Here is a 14,008-nt window from a genome sequence, read left to right on the forward strand (position 1 = left end):
CCTGGAGTTCAAAATGATGCAGATTCAGGCCAGATTCAAAGTGTTGAAGATACAGGCCAGGGAAATGAAATTCTCTCAGACAGTGCTGAGCTCCAAGGTCAGTCACAGGAGACAGAAACAACATCATTAGATAAGTGGTTGAGTGAAGAAGAGTTAAATGAAACCACCTTGCATTACGGAGATAAGCAAAAGTCTAAGTTTACAGATCAGAGCTGAGAATCAACTTCATAGGTCAGTGAGATCACACGGGAAAGATATAAGAGAAAATTCATGGGAAACAACATGACTTCATGACTGTTTATTAACAGCCAGTTGTTTACCTTAAAATTAGTTCAGGCAATGTTGGTTTCCACTTTAACCAGTATGACTAAATGCTATGGATTCTCAGAAGCTGTATTTTTACAACTTCTGGGAAATTGTAGGTCTTTAGCCTTCTCTGCCAAAGAGTGCTTAATGCCTCACCAAATTACAACTCCCAGTTTCCCATAGCTTTGAGCCATAGTAACTGGCATCAAACTGCATTCATTCTACAGTATAGATGCACCCTTCATAGCAATCCAACCCCCAAGGATCCTTTTGCTTGTTCAGTAGGAATTCAAGGAACTAAAGTAAGAAAACTTTATTGTTTAATGACATTCAGAAATATGTAGCCATTCAGAGCTGATTTGCATGCTCATAACAGTTATGTGATTTTATTCCATTCTCCTTATTCCATTCCATATCTCAATAATTCCCCACAGCTGTCATCAAGCTGCTTGGTTTTTTACCCTCCTTTTCCCCCATTCATTTTCTTCCGAATCCAGCCTGCCAGCAAAAGTCTCGAAATAAAATTAAACCTGCTGTATCTCAAGTTTGTATAAGCTGATCATTAAAATGCATGGCTAATGGCTGCAAATCTGAACTTTGCTCATTACTATAACCATGCTTCGCAATTATTAAATAAACATGCCTTTGTAAAAAAAATGGCAATCCAAATATCACATTATGTGATATTTTTTATTTAAAAAATTACACCAGAGTCCCATATCATCTTTTACTTAGGGTGAATCTACACTGGAGAAGTAATGCAATTTGACACCACTTTAGTGCAGTGACTCTGAGCTATGGAATCATGGTTCTTTAATGCTTGTCCCTTATTAAACGACAGTTCCCACAATTCTGTATCATTGAGCCATGATAATTAAAGTGGTTTCAAACTGCACTGATCTATAATGTCGATGCACCACTAATGTAACTTCATGTGTATTTTGCTAAGTAGAAAAGTTGCTTTGATGAACCACATGCATTGTACATTCCTCATCTCTCCACTACACATGTGCATTCAGGGTAAACTTTGTCCTGTTTCATGTCCCAGATTTCATAAGGAGTCCCAATCCAAAAGCACTTTAAAGAAATAGGTAAATCCAATTAGGTAGGAAGATAAGCAGAAACAAAGTAGTCCAGAGTAATAGTCCAGCAAAGTCCATAAAAACTGAGGCAAAACTTTCCAAGTAAAATGCAAAGAATCAGGAAACATTATTATTATTATTATTATTATTATTATTATTATTATTATTATTAAACTTTATTTGTACCCCACTAACATCTCCCGCAGGACTCGATGCGGCTTACAAAGGCCAAGGCCTCTACAAACAATACAACAATACAAACCTAGGCAAATTAAAAACAATTAAAGCAATCTAAAACAACAAGCAATGAACAATCCACTAAGACACAATAAAACTGGGCCGGGCCACAGTAAGGGTACAAGGGTTAAAAGTGCTGATGTGACAGGTGGAAATGAGGTTTATGGACAAGTGCAGTGTGCAGTGAATCCACATGAATCTAAGGCATGTAGTGAGGACATTGGTTTCCAGGTGGAAGGTGGTTCCAGTCAGGGTTGGCTTGACATGCCTTCCTCTTAGCACATTTCTCTCTTTCACCCTCCATTCATGTCTCTTCGAATTCCACAGCACTGCTGATCACAGCTGACCTCCAGTTAGAATGCTCAAAGGCCAGGGCTTCCCAGCTCTCAGTGTCTATGCCACTGTTTTATAGGTTGACTTTAAGCCCCTCTTTAGATCTCTTTTCCTGTCCACCAACATTCCCTTCTGTGTTCTTGAGTTGGGAGGATAGACACCCCCCCCCTCCCCCGGGTTCCATATCTATTACATCAACCTGTGTTTTTAAACCGTAATTTTTTCAAATCTGTTTTTTAATAACTGCTTCACTGGAGAGCTGTGTTTCCCCTTCCCAGGGTGCTTGTGCCCTACTTTGTGCTGGTCAGTGACTGTAATAAAGTTTTGTATTGTATTGTAACTGCATTGGGAGGACCATCACGTCAGTGCTGGTGGTCTTTGCTTCTTACAGAATGCTGACATTTTTCCGCTTGTCTTCCCAAGAGATTTGCAGGATTTTTCAGAGGCAACGCTGATGGAATTGTTCCAGTAGTTGTGTGTGATGTCTGTAGACAGTCCACATTTCACAGGTGTATAGCAGGGTTGGGAGGACAATAGCTTTATAAACAAGCACCTTGGCCTCCCTCCAGATGTCACAGTTCTCAAACACTTCCTGTTCATTTGGAAAATGCTGCACTCGCAGAGCTCAGGCAGTGTTGTATTTTGATGTCAATGTTGATTTTTGTGGAGAGGTGGCTGCCAAGGTAGTGGAAATAGTCAACAGAAGGCAGCAGCAAAAGGGGAAGCTCACAATGGAAATGGAGAAACTCCATCGAGGAAGCCTGTCCTGCAAGACTTTGGCAGGATGATTGATGGTGACTTGGAGGTCTCTTATTCATGGGGTCACCATAAATTGAAGTAGGCATAATGGCAATTTGTTCTTTCAGCCTGTACCAAAGCCTTAAAGGGTTTTGTAGGTCATGCCCAGCACTTTGAATTGCACACTGCTAAATCCAATTGGTTTCAACTGTGCTTAACTTTCATCTATATATATAAAAATGCTCTGGTCATAATGAGTACCTTAAAAACAAAAGAACCAATGAACGAAATCACACCAAATTTGGCAACAAAATGTCTCACAACACAAGGAGTGACCATTGAGTGATTTTTTTTTCATTTGGGAGTTGTAGTTGCTGGGATTTATAGTTCACCTACAAGCAAAGAGCATTCTGAACTCCACCAACAATGGAATTGAACCAAACTTGGTACACAGAACTCCCATGACCAACAGAAAATACTGAAAGTGTTTGGTGGGCATTGACCTTCAGTTTTGGAGTTGTAGTTCACCTACATCTAGAGCAGTGGCTCTCAACCTGTGGGTGCCCAGATGTTTTGGCCTTCAACTCCCAGAAATCCTAACAGCTGGTAAACTGATTGGGATTCCTGGGAGTTGTAGGCCAAAACACCTGGGGACTCACAGGCTGAGAACCACTGATCTAGAGAGCACTGTGGACTCAAACAATGATGGATCTGGACCAAATTTGGCATGAATACTCAATATGTCAAAATATAAACACAGATGGAGTTTGGGGAAAATAGACCTTGACATTTGGCAGTTGTAGTTACTGGGATTTATAGTTCATTTATAGTTACTGGGGGTCTTGATTTCCAAAGGTTGAGAAATGCTGCCTTAAGGTCATCCAGGGCAAGAAAACATAATCAAAGCCTTCCTGACAAAGGGCCGTCCAGCCATTCACGCACACACACACACACACACACACACGCATGTGTGTATATGGCAGATGCAGTATTAAAGATTTGAAAGGGACCCCTAAAGGAGGGCAATTCTATGTTGCATGTTCCAGAGTAGGCAAACCAGACAATCTCTACATCAACACAATCATAAAGAAATTACATCTATTAGAAACCAACACTTTTTTATTACTTTATTTTCCAGATCACCAGACTGCGCCACAGCAACGTGTGGCAGGGGACCGCTAGTGAGACTTAAAATGGCTCCCAAATCACCATTTGGATGTACTCTAGGAAGAAAGGAAACACAAAGGACATATCTATAGGCCATCGGATGTAGCAAGCTCATCAGTTTATGAGTCTTCGGCTATCTCTGAATGGATTAGCTGCCTTTTATGAGATGAATTGATTAAATCATTAATTCTACTGATATTAGTTTTGCCAAATCTCAAAGAAGGTGCCCTTGACGACAAAATCCCCTTACGCCGTTTGTTGCAACAACAACAAAAAAAGGCTAAAAGTTTCAGCTTTTCTGCTCCTTTTGGATATCCACCAAAAGCAGAAGTCAGCTGAAAGTTTTCCCCAACGCCATCAAATCAGACACCAGGGCTTGCAAAATAACAAGTTTGGAAAGAGATGCTGCTTGCGTCCTTGCTATCTGTCCCATCAATTAACTGGAGGGCAAACGTCTCTCTGCAATTGAAACTTCAATTTCCAACTAATGCTTCCGTTGATTAATCACCCCAATTAATCAATTAAAGATTGCAACCCTATTTATCTCAGAATCCAAAGGGCAAGGAACTTCAAAAATGTTATCAAGCTAGTCTGTTTAGTTGGAGTATTTTGATACAGTCTTGTCCAGACTTTGTTCTTTTGGCCATTGAATTCTGGGGGTTTGGCTATTCTATTCCTTTAATTATTCTAAGAATTCAGTGCAAATTGCTAGTACACAATGCACTGCAGACAAGTCAAGAAATAGTTAACACCATTACAATTTCTAGGCTGCAATCCATGAATCCCTGTATGCAAGAAACGTGCTTCACCAATACTTTGCAAACCTCCATGCAAGTAGCAATGTAGAGCAATGCATGTAAATCACAAGATTTGGATCTCATATGAGCAGGGATTACAATTGAGACAATTGCATGGAGGGAAATTAAATCCCCACTGCTCCAGTGATGCTGTCCTGATCCAATTTATTCCCACTCCATCACAGCTGCAGCTCTCTTAAGGAAAACATGCCAGATCTTTTCCATGGTTTCCTATGCCACATTTCACCTGACCTTGTGTTTGTAGAAATCCATTTAAGAGAGCTCAGAGGTTGTTCCTACAAGATAAATGACCAAAGAATAGATTGTTGAAGGCTTTCAAGGCTAGAATCACTGGGTTGCTGTGAATTTTTGTGGCTGTATGGCCATGTTCCAGCAGCATTCTCTTCTAATGTTTTGCCTGCATCTGTACCTGGCATCTTCAGGAGTTCTGTTGGCCAACAGAATCTCTGAAAATGCCAGCCAGAGATGCAGGTGAAATGTTAGGAGAGAATGCTGCTGGAAAATGGCCATACAGCTCAAAAACCTCACAGCAACCCAAATAATATTTATTTATTTACCATATTTATATACCGCCCCTCTCAGCCCAGAGGCGACTCGGAGAGGTTCACAATTGGCAACAATTTGATGCCTCAACAATTATAACAAATAAAACAATCATAAAATACTGTTAAAAACATTAGTATACAATATAAAACACACACACACACATATATATATATACCGTACAAAGCCTTAAAACATTATCGTGAGTGACTCCATGTCAAGCCATTATTCAATTGCATTATCAAGTAATAATACATTTTTTCGTCTCTTCTAACATTGCTTGTCTCCTTTGGAGAGCAAACCAAAAGCTCTATTCAACATGTTTTGTTGCTGCTCCATTTCAAAAATCCTCTACATACATATACTTTATTTATACACTTTATTTATATTCCACTTGATCTCCCCAGAGGGACTCAGAGCGGATTGCAGTAGACATATAAGGCAAATATTCAATGCCTTTTACACAAACAATGACATGCAATACAGATAAGGTAGAGGCCTTCCCCTTTCATCTCCGCGTCTAGAGGCAATGCTCAACTTTGTCCATGGGAAGGTGCTCTTGTTCCATTTTCCATGCCAAAGGAGCCTGCTGTCCATAAACATCTTTTTGCCAGCATGTCTGCATGTCTTCATGGGCCACCCTTTTACCTTCCTGGCAAAGCAATACCTATTGATCTACTCACATTGCATACTTTTGAACTGTTAGGTTGGCAGAAGCTAGGACTGAAAATCAGGAGCTCACCCTAACTCGCGGCTTCGAACTGCTGAACCTCCGGGCAGGAGCTCCTCCTGCAGCTAGCAGCTTTAACCACTGTGCTAACATGGAAAATGCTGAATATCCTCATCTATGACCACATAGATGACCACAAGTACATGCATGGACATAATCATACCTTTGCATGTCAACAACATGAGCCACCATAACAGTAGTTGTTAAGAGTTTTGGACTAATAGACAAAAGATAAGGATTTGAATACCAAGTGAGCAAAGAAAACCCTTTAGGTAGCCAAATATTAGGCTTGGCTTGGAGAAAACATATAAAAACAATGTTACAAACATAGCTGCAATCGTGAGAGCAAATTGGTGGCAATGGGAGCATCTTTCCTCCTCCAACAGGGAATGGCTTGTGACATCCTAGTCCTTTTTTTTTTTAAAAAAAAGATGTTTAACTATTTTGGTCATTTCTGATCAAGCAGAAAGCAATGTTTCCTCTCTTTCTGTGTATACATACTTTCTGTGTATACATTAGGCTTGGTTGATCCAAAAATATGGTTCAAAACTCGTTTCAGATGTAGGGGGCACTGGTGGTTCATTTTGGGGGGAAATTCGGAACTGTCTGAAATTTCCAAAATTTCCGAATCGCTTCATTAATCGTGGATGTGATTGTGCAACAGCCCTTCTCCCCACCCTGGTTCTCTGCTTCCCTGCTCTTCTCTCCCCCCCCCCCCCCCAAAAAAACCAGCAACAACACACAAGTGGCTGCAAGGCAGGCATGCAACAGCCCTGTTCCCAGCCCTTCTCCACTTGCCCTGCTCTTCCAACCGCTCTTCTTCCAACCTCCTTTCCCTTTCTCTTTCCCCTTCCCTTCCTGGGCTCACAATGAGCATCTGAGCCATGTGTTGCCCTTTATATAGTGTGATGGCTACTGTGCCAAAACCCTGTCCCCCTCCCCAAAACTTCTCCCCTCATTGGCTGGGAGGCAAGTATTCCAGCATGCAAGCTGCTTGCCTTCAAATGCTGAGTTACTTCCGACTCACTTCCTGAGTCAGAAGAAAAATGGCGAGAGAAGCTTCAGAAGGGCATATGGACTTCTGGGTTTCTTAAAAACTTCGAAATCACTTCGAAAAGGTAATTTTTCTGACTTTATTCTGAATTACAAAGATTCCGACGGTACCTAACCATGCCTAGTGTACATACCTTCAAGTCACTTGCTGACTTCTGTTGATCCCATGGATTTTATTAGGGTTTGCATAGGAAGTTATACTCCAGGTTGGTTTGCCATTGCCTTTCTTTGAAATGTATGCCCTTGAAGGTCATTCATTCATAAGCTCACCAGAACTCCAGAAGTTAACAGTAAGCAATGGTTACTGCTGGTGGAACTGCTGGCCAAAAGGTTGGCAATTTAATTGAGTTCCTATCTGTCAGCTCCAGCTTCTCATGGGGGGGCATACGAGAAGCCTCCCACAGGATGGTAAAAACATCTGGGTGTCCCCTGGGCAACGTCTTTGCAGATGGCCAATGCTCTCACGCCAGAAGTGACTTGCAGTTTCTCAAGTTGCTCCTGACATGAAAAAAAAAAACACCAAGTTTTCTGTGATGGTCTTTGATAGGCTGCTCTTGCTTAACTTTCAAAATCAGACAAGATCCAGTGCAAAAATGGCAACTGCGACCGTAACTTTGGGAAGTCTGACTTGGCCACGGTAGTCCATGCTCTGGTTTCATCCCATATAGACTACTGCAATGCTCTCTATGTGAGGTTGCCTTTGAAGACTGCTTGGAAGCTTCAAATGGTCCAGCATTTGGCAGCCAGGTTGCTAACAGGAGCGGCACTCAGGAAGCATATTACTCCTCTGTTGCGCCAGCTCCACTGGCTGCCAGTTTGCTACTGGGCACAATTGAAAGTGCTGGCATTAGCCTATAAAGCCCTAAACGGTTCTGGCCCTCCTTACCTCTCCGAATGCATCTCCTCCTATGAACCAACTAGGACATTAAGATCATCTGGGGAGGCCTTGCTCTCGGTCCCGCCTGCATCACAGGCGCGCCTGGCGGGGACGAAAGACAGGGCCTTCTCAGTGGTGGTCCCTCGGCTGTGGAACGCTCTTCCTACAGATATCAGATCAGCCCCCTCCCTGTTGGCGTTTCAGAGGAAAGTGAAGACCTGGCTGTTCGAACAAGCATTCGATTAAGCAGTGTAATTGAATATAGGAATACGAATAGTGGATGATGAGATTGGATTCTGATTTTACTGATGAGACACTAATGATTATTATATTGATGTTTAATCGTTGATGATGCTACTGTTTTTACTGTCCTATATTCATTTTGTGATGTTTTTGCATTGAATTTTGCTGTTGTTAACCGCTTTGAGTCGCCTGAGGGCTGAGAAAAGCGGTATATAAATGAAGTAAATAAATAAATAACTATTTGGGGATCAGAATTGGGAGAATAATTGAATGGGAACTCGAAAGTAACTTTCCAAACTCAGCCACACAAAACCTCAAATATGTAACATTTCTCAGCTTGTAAACCAAGATATCTGTCCCTAAGTGGTTTGGGGTTGCTGAGATTCATACCGAAGTATCAGAGGCCAGTCGCTGACCTGGCTGTATTGTATTTCCAATCAAAAGGATAATAATTTCCAAAGGCAACTGGAATACTGCCCAGCATAATAGTAGCATCTTCCTTTTCTCAGTGTTTGGAGAAAGTGAAAGCTGGCCCCGCAATATCCAAGCGCCTATCGCCTGTCTGTAATCACTTCCACATTAACTAAGAAGCTGGAAGATTGATGAGGTACTTTAAGGTCAATTGGTTTCCTTCTTCTCCTTCTTTTCTTAAATTGCAGTTCCTTTAATCAACCGAGTTTGTTTTAAATAAGAGACTGGTATAGGAGACATGCGGAAAGCTGCTTTTGGGGAGGAAAAAAGATAGAGGAGTCAAAAGACAAGAAGTGAACCACAGAGTCATATTGGAGAACCCAGAAATTAATAAAGAAATACAGCAATTTCATTATTCATTTATTTTGATGCTTTTGGTCTCTTAACACTTAGGAAGGTCTTTACCTGTTGAATGCCTGAATTTTCAGTTATAGACTATAGAATCATAGAGTGTGTCTTGGAACACATTCACAGCCTCTGAGGATGCTTGCCATAGATGCAGGCAAAACGTCAGGAGAGAATGCTTCTGGAACATAGTCATACAGCCTGAAAAACTTAGAACAACCCAGTGATTCCAGCCATGAAAGCCTTCGACAATACATAGAATCATAGAGTTGGAAGAGATCACATGGGTCATCCAGTCCAACCCCCTCCCAAGAAGCAGGAAAATCACATTCAAAGCACCCCCAACAGGTGCCCACCCAGTCTCTGTTTAAAAACCTCCAAAGAAGGAGCCTCCACCATACTCTAGGGTACTGAGTTCCACAGCTGAACAGTTCTAACATTTAGGAAGTTCTTCCTCATGTTCAGGTGGAATCTCTTTTCCTGTAGTTTGTAACCGTTGCTCCACATCCTAGCTCCAGGGCAGCAGAAAACAACCTTGCTCCCTCCTCCGTATGACTTCCCTTCGCATATTTATACATGGCCCTCATCATGTCTCCTCTCAGACTTCTCTTCTTCAGGCTAAACATGCCCAGCTCTTTAAGCCACTCCTCATAGGGCTTCTTCTCCAGAGCATTGATCATTTTAGTCATGCTCTTCTGTACACATTCCAACTTGTCAACATCTCCTTTCAATTGTGGTGTCCAGAATTGGACACAGTGTGATCCCAGGTGTGGTCTAACCAAGACAGAATAGAAGGGTAGTATGACTTCCCTGGATCTAGACACTAGACTCCTATTTATGCAATCCAAAATCCTTTTCTTCTTTTAGCTGTCACATGACATTGTTGGCACATGTTCATCTTCCTCTCCACGAGGACTCCGAGATCCTTTTCACATGTACTGCATGCACTTTCTCTCCTGGGCCTGCACTATGCCACACACTTTTTCCAAGTCATTTTAAGGAGGTTTCCCCACTTCCAGGTAAGGAAGAGTGATGACCTCCTGGAGCTATTGGGCTTCCTTTAAAAAACTCTCTTTTTTCCTGGCACACTTTGACCTCCTTCCTGCTTTGGGTTTAATGCTTACTTACAGCTGTTTCTACTCTTTACTCTAGAGAAGAGAGAACTGGTAGTGTTGCAGCTCAGGATAGATTCACCTTGCTCAGAACACCATCACACACCAAGGCCGTAGGTTTTGTAGTTTACTGAAGAAAAAGCAAAATCAAAAACATAGAAATAAAGTTGCAAAAGTACAATAACCAAAACAGAGTCTTAAATGCAAAGGCAAAGTTTCCAAGATCCAAAGGCAAATAACATGAAGTATAATCCATTAGCATTGGTCAAACGAGAATGACAAAGTCCCCAAAGCATGACAGCATGACAAAGTCCCCAAAGACCAAGATCAAAACCAAAGTCCCAAAGAGCTAAAAGCTTTCCCCAAAAGCCGAGGCAATTCCAGAGAAGTTAACAGGGTATAAGCAAAGTAGCACTCACAAAAGATGGACTTCAATCAGATCGTTAAATATGTTTCCCTAGCATGAAAGCATTACGTTGACCTCGAACTTTCTGTTTGTTGGCAAGCCGAGCACTTCAGCATACCCTTAATTGCAAACGGTCCTCCCTAATCAAATCCCCATCACCTTCAAGGCCGGATAACTCATTATCCTGGGACTGGTCACCCTGGGAACCGAGAGGCACTGAACTCACAGATGGAGCAGTCGACTCCTCCATTTGCAGGGGAGAAGTTTCACTTAAATCATGACCTTCATCTAAAACAACATTCCTTTCTCTGGGGAACAGAAATGCCATCTCTTCTTCAGAATCAACACTGTCTGCCTCAACAACAGGGACATGTTCAGAAATCTGTAACCCATCATTCTCCTCATCCTGAGGAAACTCAGGCTCAAAAAGCTCAGGCTCAAACTGAGCCACAACAGGTAGTAGTTTTCAGGGAGTGAGGGTTTCTCTCTTCTTCTTCTTCTTTTTTTTTTTTTTTGCTGGGATTAATAAAAAAAAATTAAACTTTGATGCCGAAAAGCAGAAGAGGAAACAAGATCGGTTCCCGCTTGTTTTCGTTTCAGACATGTTTTTGCCCTTACCGTTATGTGCTCCCGAAGATACCGAAGGAAAATACATCTTCACACAAGTCTAATACCATAATATGTACTTTGTACTGATTAGGTATCAATATTGGAATACAGAAAATTACAGCAAATAAAGAGAAACATATCTTAAATTTGTTGAAAACTGATTTTATTTTAATTTTTTGGAAGTATTATTCCTTCAATTTTTTTATTGTTGGTTGAGTTTCAGTTAACTGAGAGTCAACTGTACAATGTTTCAAACATCTTGCCATTTTAGCATTTCTACAGTTTTTTATATGATCTATATTATATGTTAATGTTTTTTAAATTATATTTTATGTTGTTAGGGCCATTGATTGCCAACTGTAAAACACCTTGAGTCACCTTCGGGCTGAGAAAGGCGGTAAATAAATATGTTAAATAAATAAATAAGTAATGGCCCTGTGATCCATTTCCTGTGTAGTGAAGAAAATGGGAAAATTGTATCTATATTAATTATATTTTTTTAAAAGTTGAGAACTAGCCATTGCTTCTATTGTGTGTGTGTGGAATGGTTAGCCTCCTACATACAGAGGGTTCTGAGCCAGGAAGACAGTTTCACCTTGTCTCCTGTACTGTGCTAATAATATTATATTATTATATTATATTATATTATATTATATTATATTATTGTATATACAGGGGCGGTTCAACCCATTACGCAAAGTAAGCATTTGCAGTATAGTTGATTTTGCCCAGGGGCGCTCTTGAGGCGCTCTTGGGGGAAAATAGACCTTGACATATGTGAGTTGTAGTTACTGGGATGTATAGTTCACCTACAATCAAAGAGCATTCTGAACTCCACCAATGATGGAATTGAACCAAATATGGCACAGAGAACTCCCACAACGAACAGAAAATATATATCAGTGATTGGTTGCAGGGGGGGGGGGGGGGGGCAAAATACTGTTTGCTTACCGTTGAAAATTACCTAGGGCCGCCTATGTGTATATACATATAATATTGATAATATTATAACGTAATATAATATAATATCAGTAATAATACAATATTATAATTATATATATTTATATTACATGCAATATTATGAATAATATTACAGTATAATGGTATAGTACAATATAATAATATATAATACTAACATTGTGCTATGCTAATAATATAATATACTGTATTTACATATTACTTGTAAGCTGCTCTGAGTCCCCTTCAGGGTGAGAAGCATGGCATATAAATGTTGTAAATAAATAAATAAATAAATTTTAATTTGAACTATATCAACTACAACAAAGCAAGAAATAAGAACTTTTCTTTCATATATCTTTCCTCTTGGCTAGGATAAGCAGATTTTCCCAGAAAACTTAAAAACACTAGACCCATTCGATCAATGGGATCAACTTAAGTGTTGACTCAGGAGTCAACAGTTGACTTCTTGGATCCATCCCCAACCATTCAATGACTAACCAATATAATCCAAGCCTAGATTTCAGGATTTGTTGTTTGCGAGGGAGTTTAGAAAAACCACAGTGCAATAAAGCAGATCTTGCTGATTCTGATACAGTACCTAAACCATAATGCAGGCTGACACCGTAATGCATTTGCCAGATCCTATACCAGTCTGATCCTTTGGCCTCGTTCCCACATATATTTCAGCTCTGCTTGGGAGTGCTTGTTTGCAAAGGGCTTTCGCAATGACCTCCCAGGCAGGAGAACACACCAGCGGGGAGAGCTGTTAGTAAATCAATCCTAAAGTGATTTATTTTCCAACTGACAGATACCAAACAGGCAGTATATATTTATCATTTGGACAAGGGCTTAATAAAGATAAATTCAAAGTCTGCGGCTTTGGAAGCTGGAGCTTTGAAAACCGTCAGATGCCAAAACATGCTGCTTTGATAATTAGCCAGCGCTCAGACATAATTTCAAAAGGTGCAGCTCAGGATGTTGGGTTTAATGGTAAAGTGAAGGACAGTTGCACAAGGAATAGCCAGGAGAAGATATACCTACTATAGAGGAATATTTATTTATTTATTTGTGACATTTATATACTGTCCTTCTCACCCCGAAGGGGACTCAGAGCATATTGCAAGATATATATATATACATACAATATATTATGTTATTAGCATAGTACAATATCAGTATTAAATATTACTATATTGTACTATACCATTATATTGTGATATTATTAATAATATTACCTGTAATATAAATATTTATTTTTTATTTATTTATTTACATCATTTTTACCCTGTTCTTCTCACCCCTGCAAGGAGACTCAGAGTGGCTCACAATGGCAGCAATTTGATGCCACAATACTTAAAATTATAAAAGCAGAATAAAATCATTCCAATACAACACATTGAAAGAACATCAATTACACTGTTCAACGGAGAAAAAGTTGCAGGCCTGAAAATAGTTGTTCTTTTATGATTTTGGGGTGCTGAAAATGAAAATGACATTTAAAAATGTATATTGGCTCTAGTTTTTATGATATAAGCAATCACGTGATCACGTATAGTTGAAAAAATGCATGTTGCGACTTACACTATGGAAGCTTCTAGAATATTCTAGAAAGTTTGATGACGCAGTATTAGTGCCATGTGCAAAAGCCAGAAAGCCCTATATAAGGCCAGACTTTTGAACGGTGAGGGTCAGTCAGTTGAAGACTGAGACAGTATTGTTAAACATCATTTTACATTGTTCTTTTTACTGTAGTGATGCCTCGCACGTGTGTAAATAAAGCATTATGGAAAAAAGATATCAAGGCAAATGGACTCCGTCAATGCTGTCAGACTACTGCTGGAGCATTCATTGTAAGAGACAATCCTTTCCTTGAATACAAAAGAAAAGTCAAGAGAAGCAAACAGGATATAAACTAAAGTCACGATTCAAGCAAACTTTAAACTTTCAGACTTTTCAACTGCATTAGGCCTACTAATAT

Source organism: Anolis sagrei, chromosome 10, assembly GCF_037176765.1.
Source record: "Anolis sagrei isolate rAnoSag1 chromosome 10, rAnoSag1.mat, whole genome shotgun sequence".
Lineage (NCBI taxonomy): Eukaryota > Metazoa > Chordata > Lepidosauria > Squamata > Dactyloidae > Anolis > Anolis sagrei.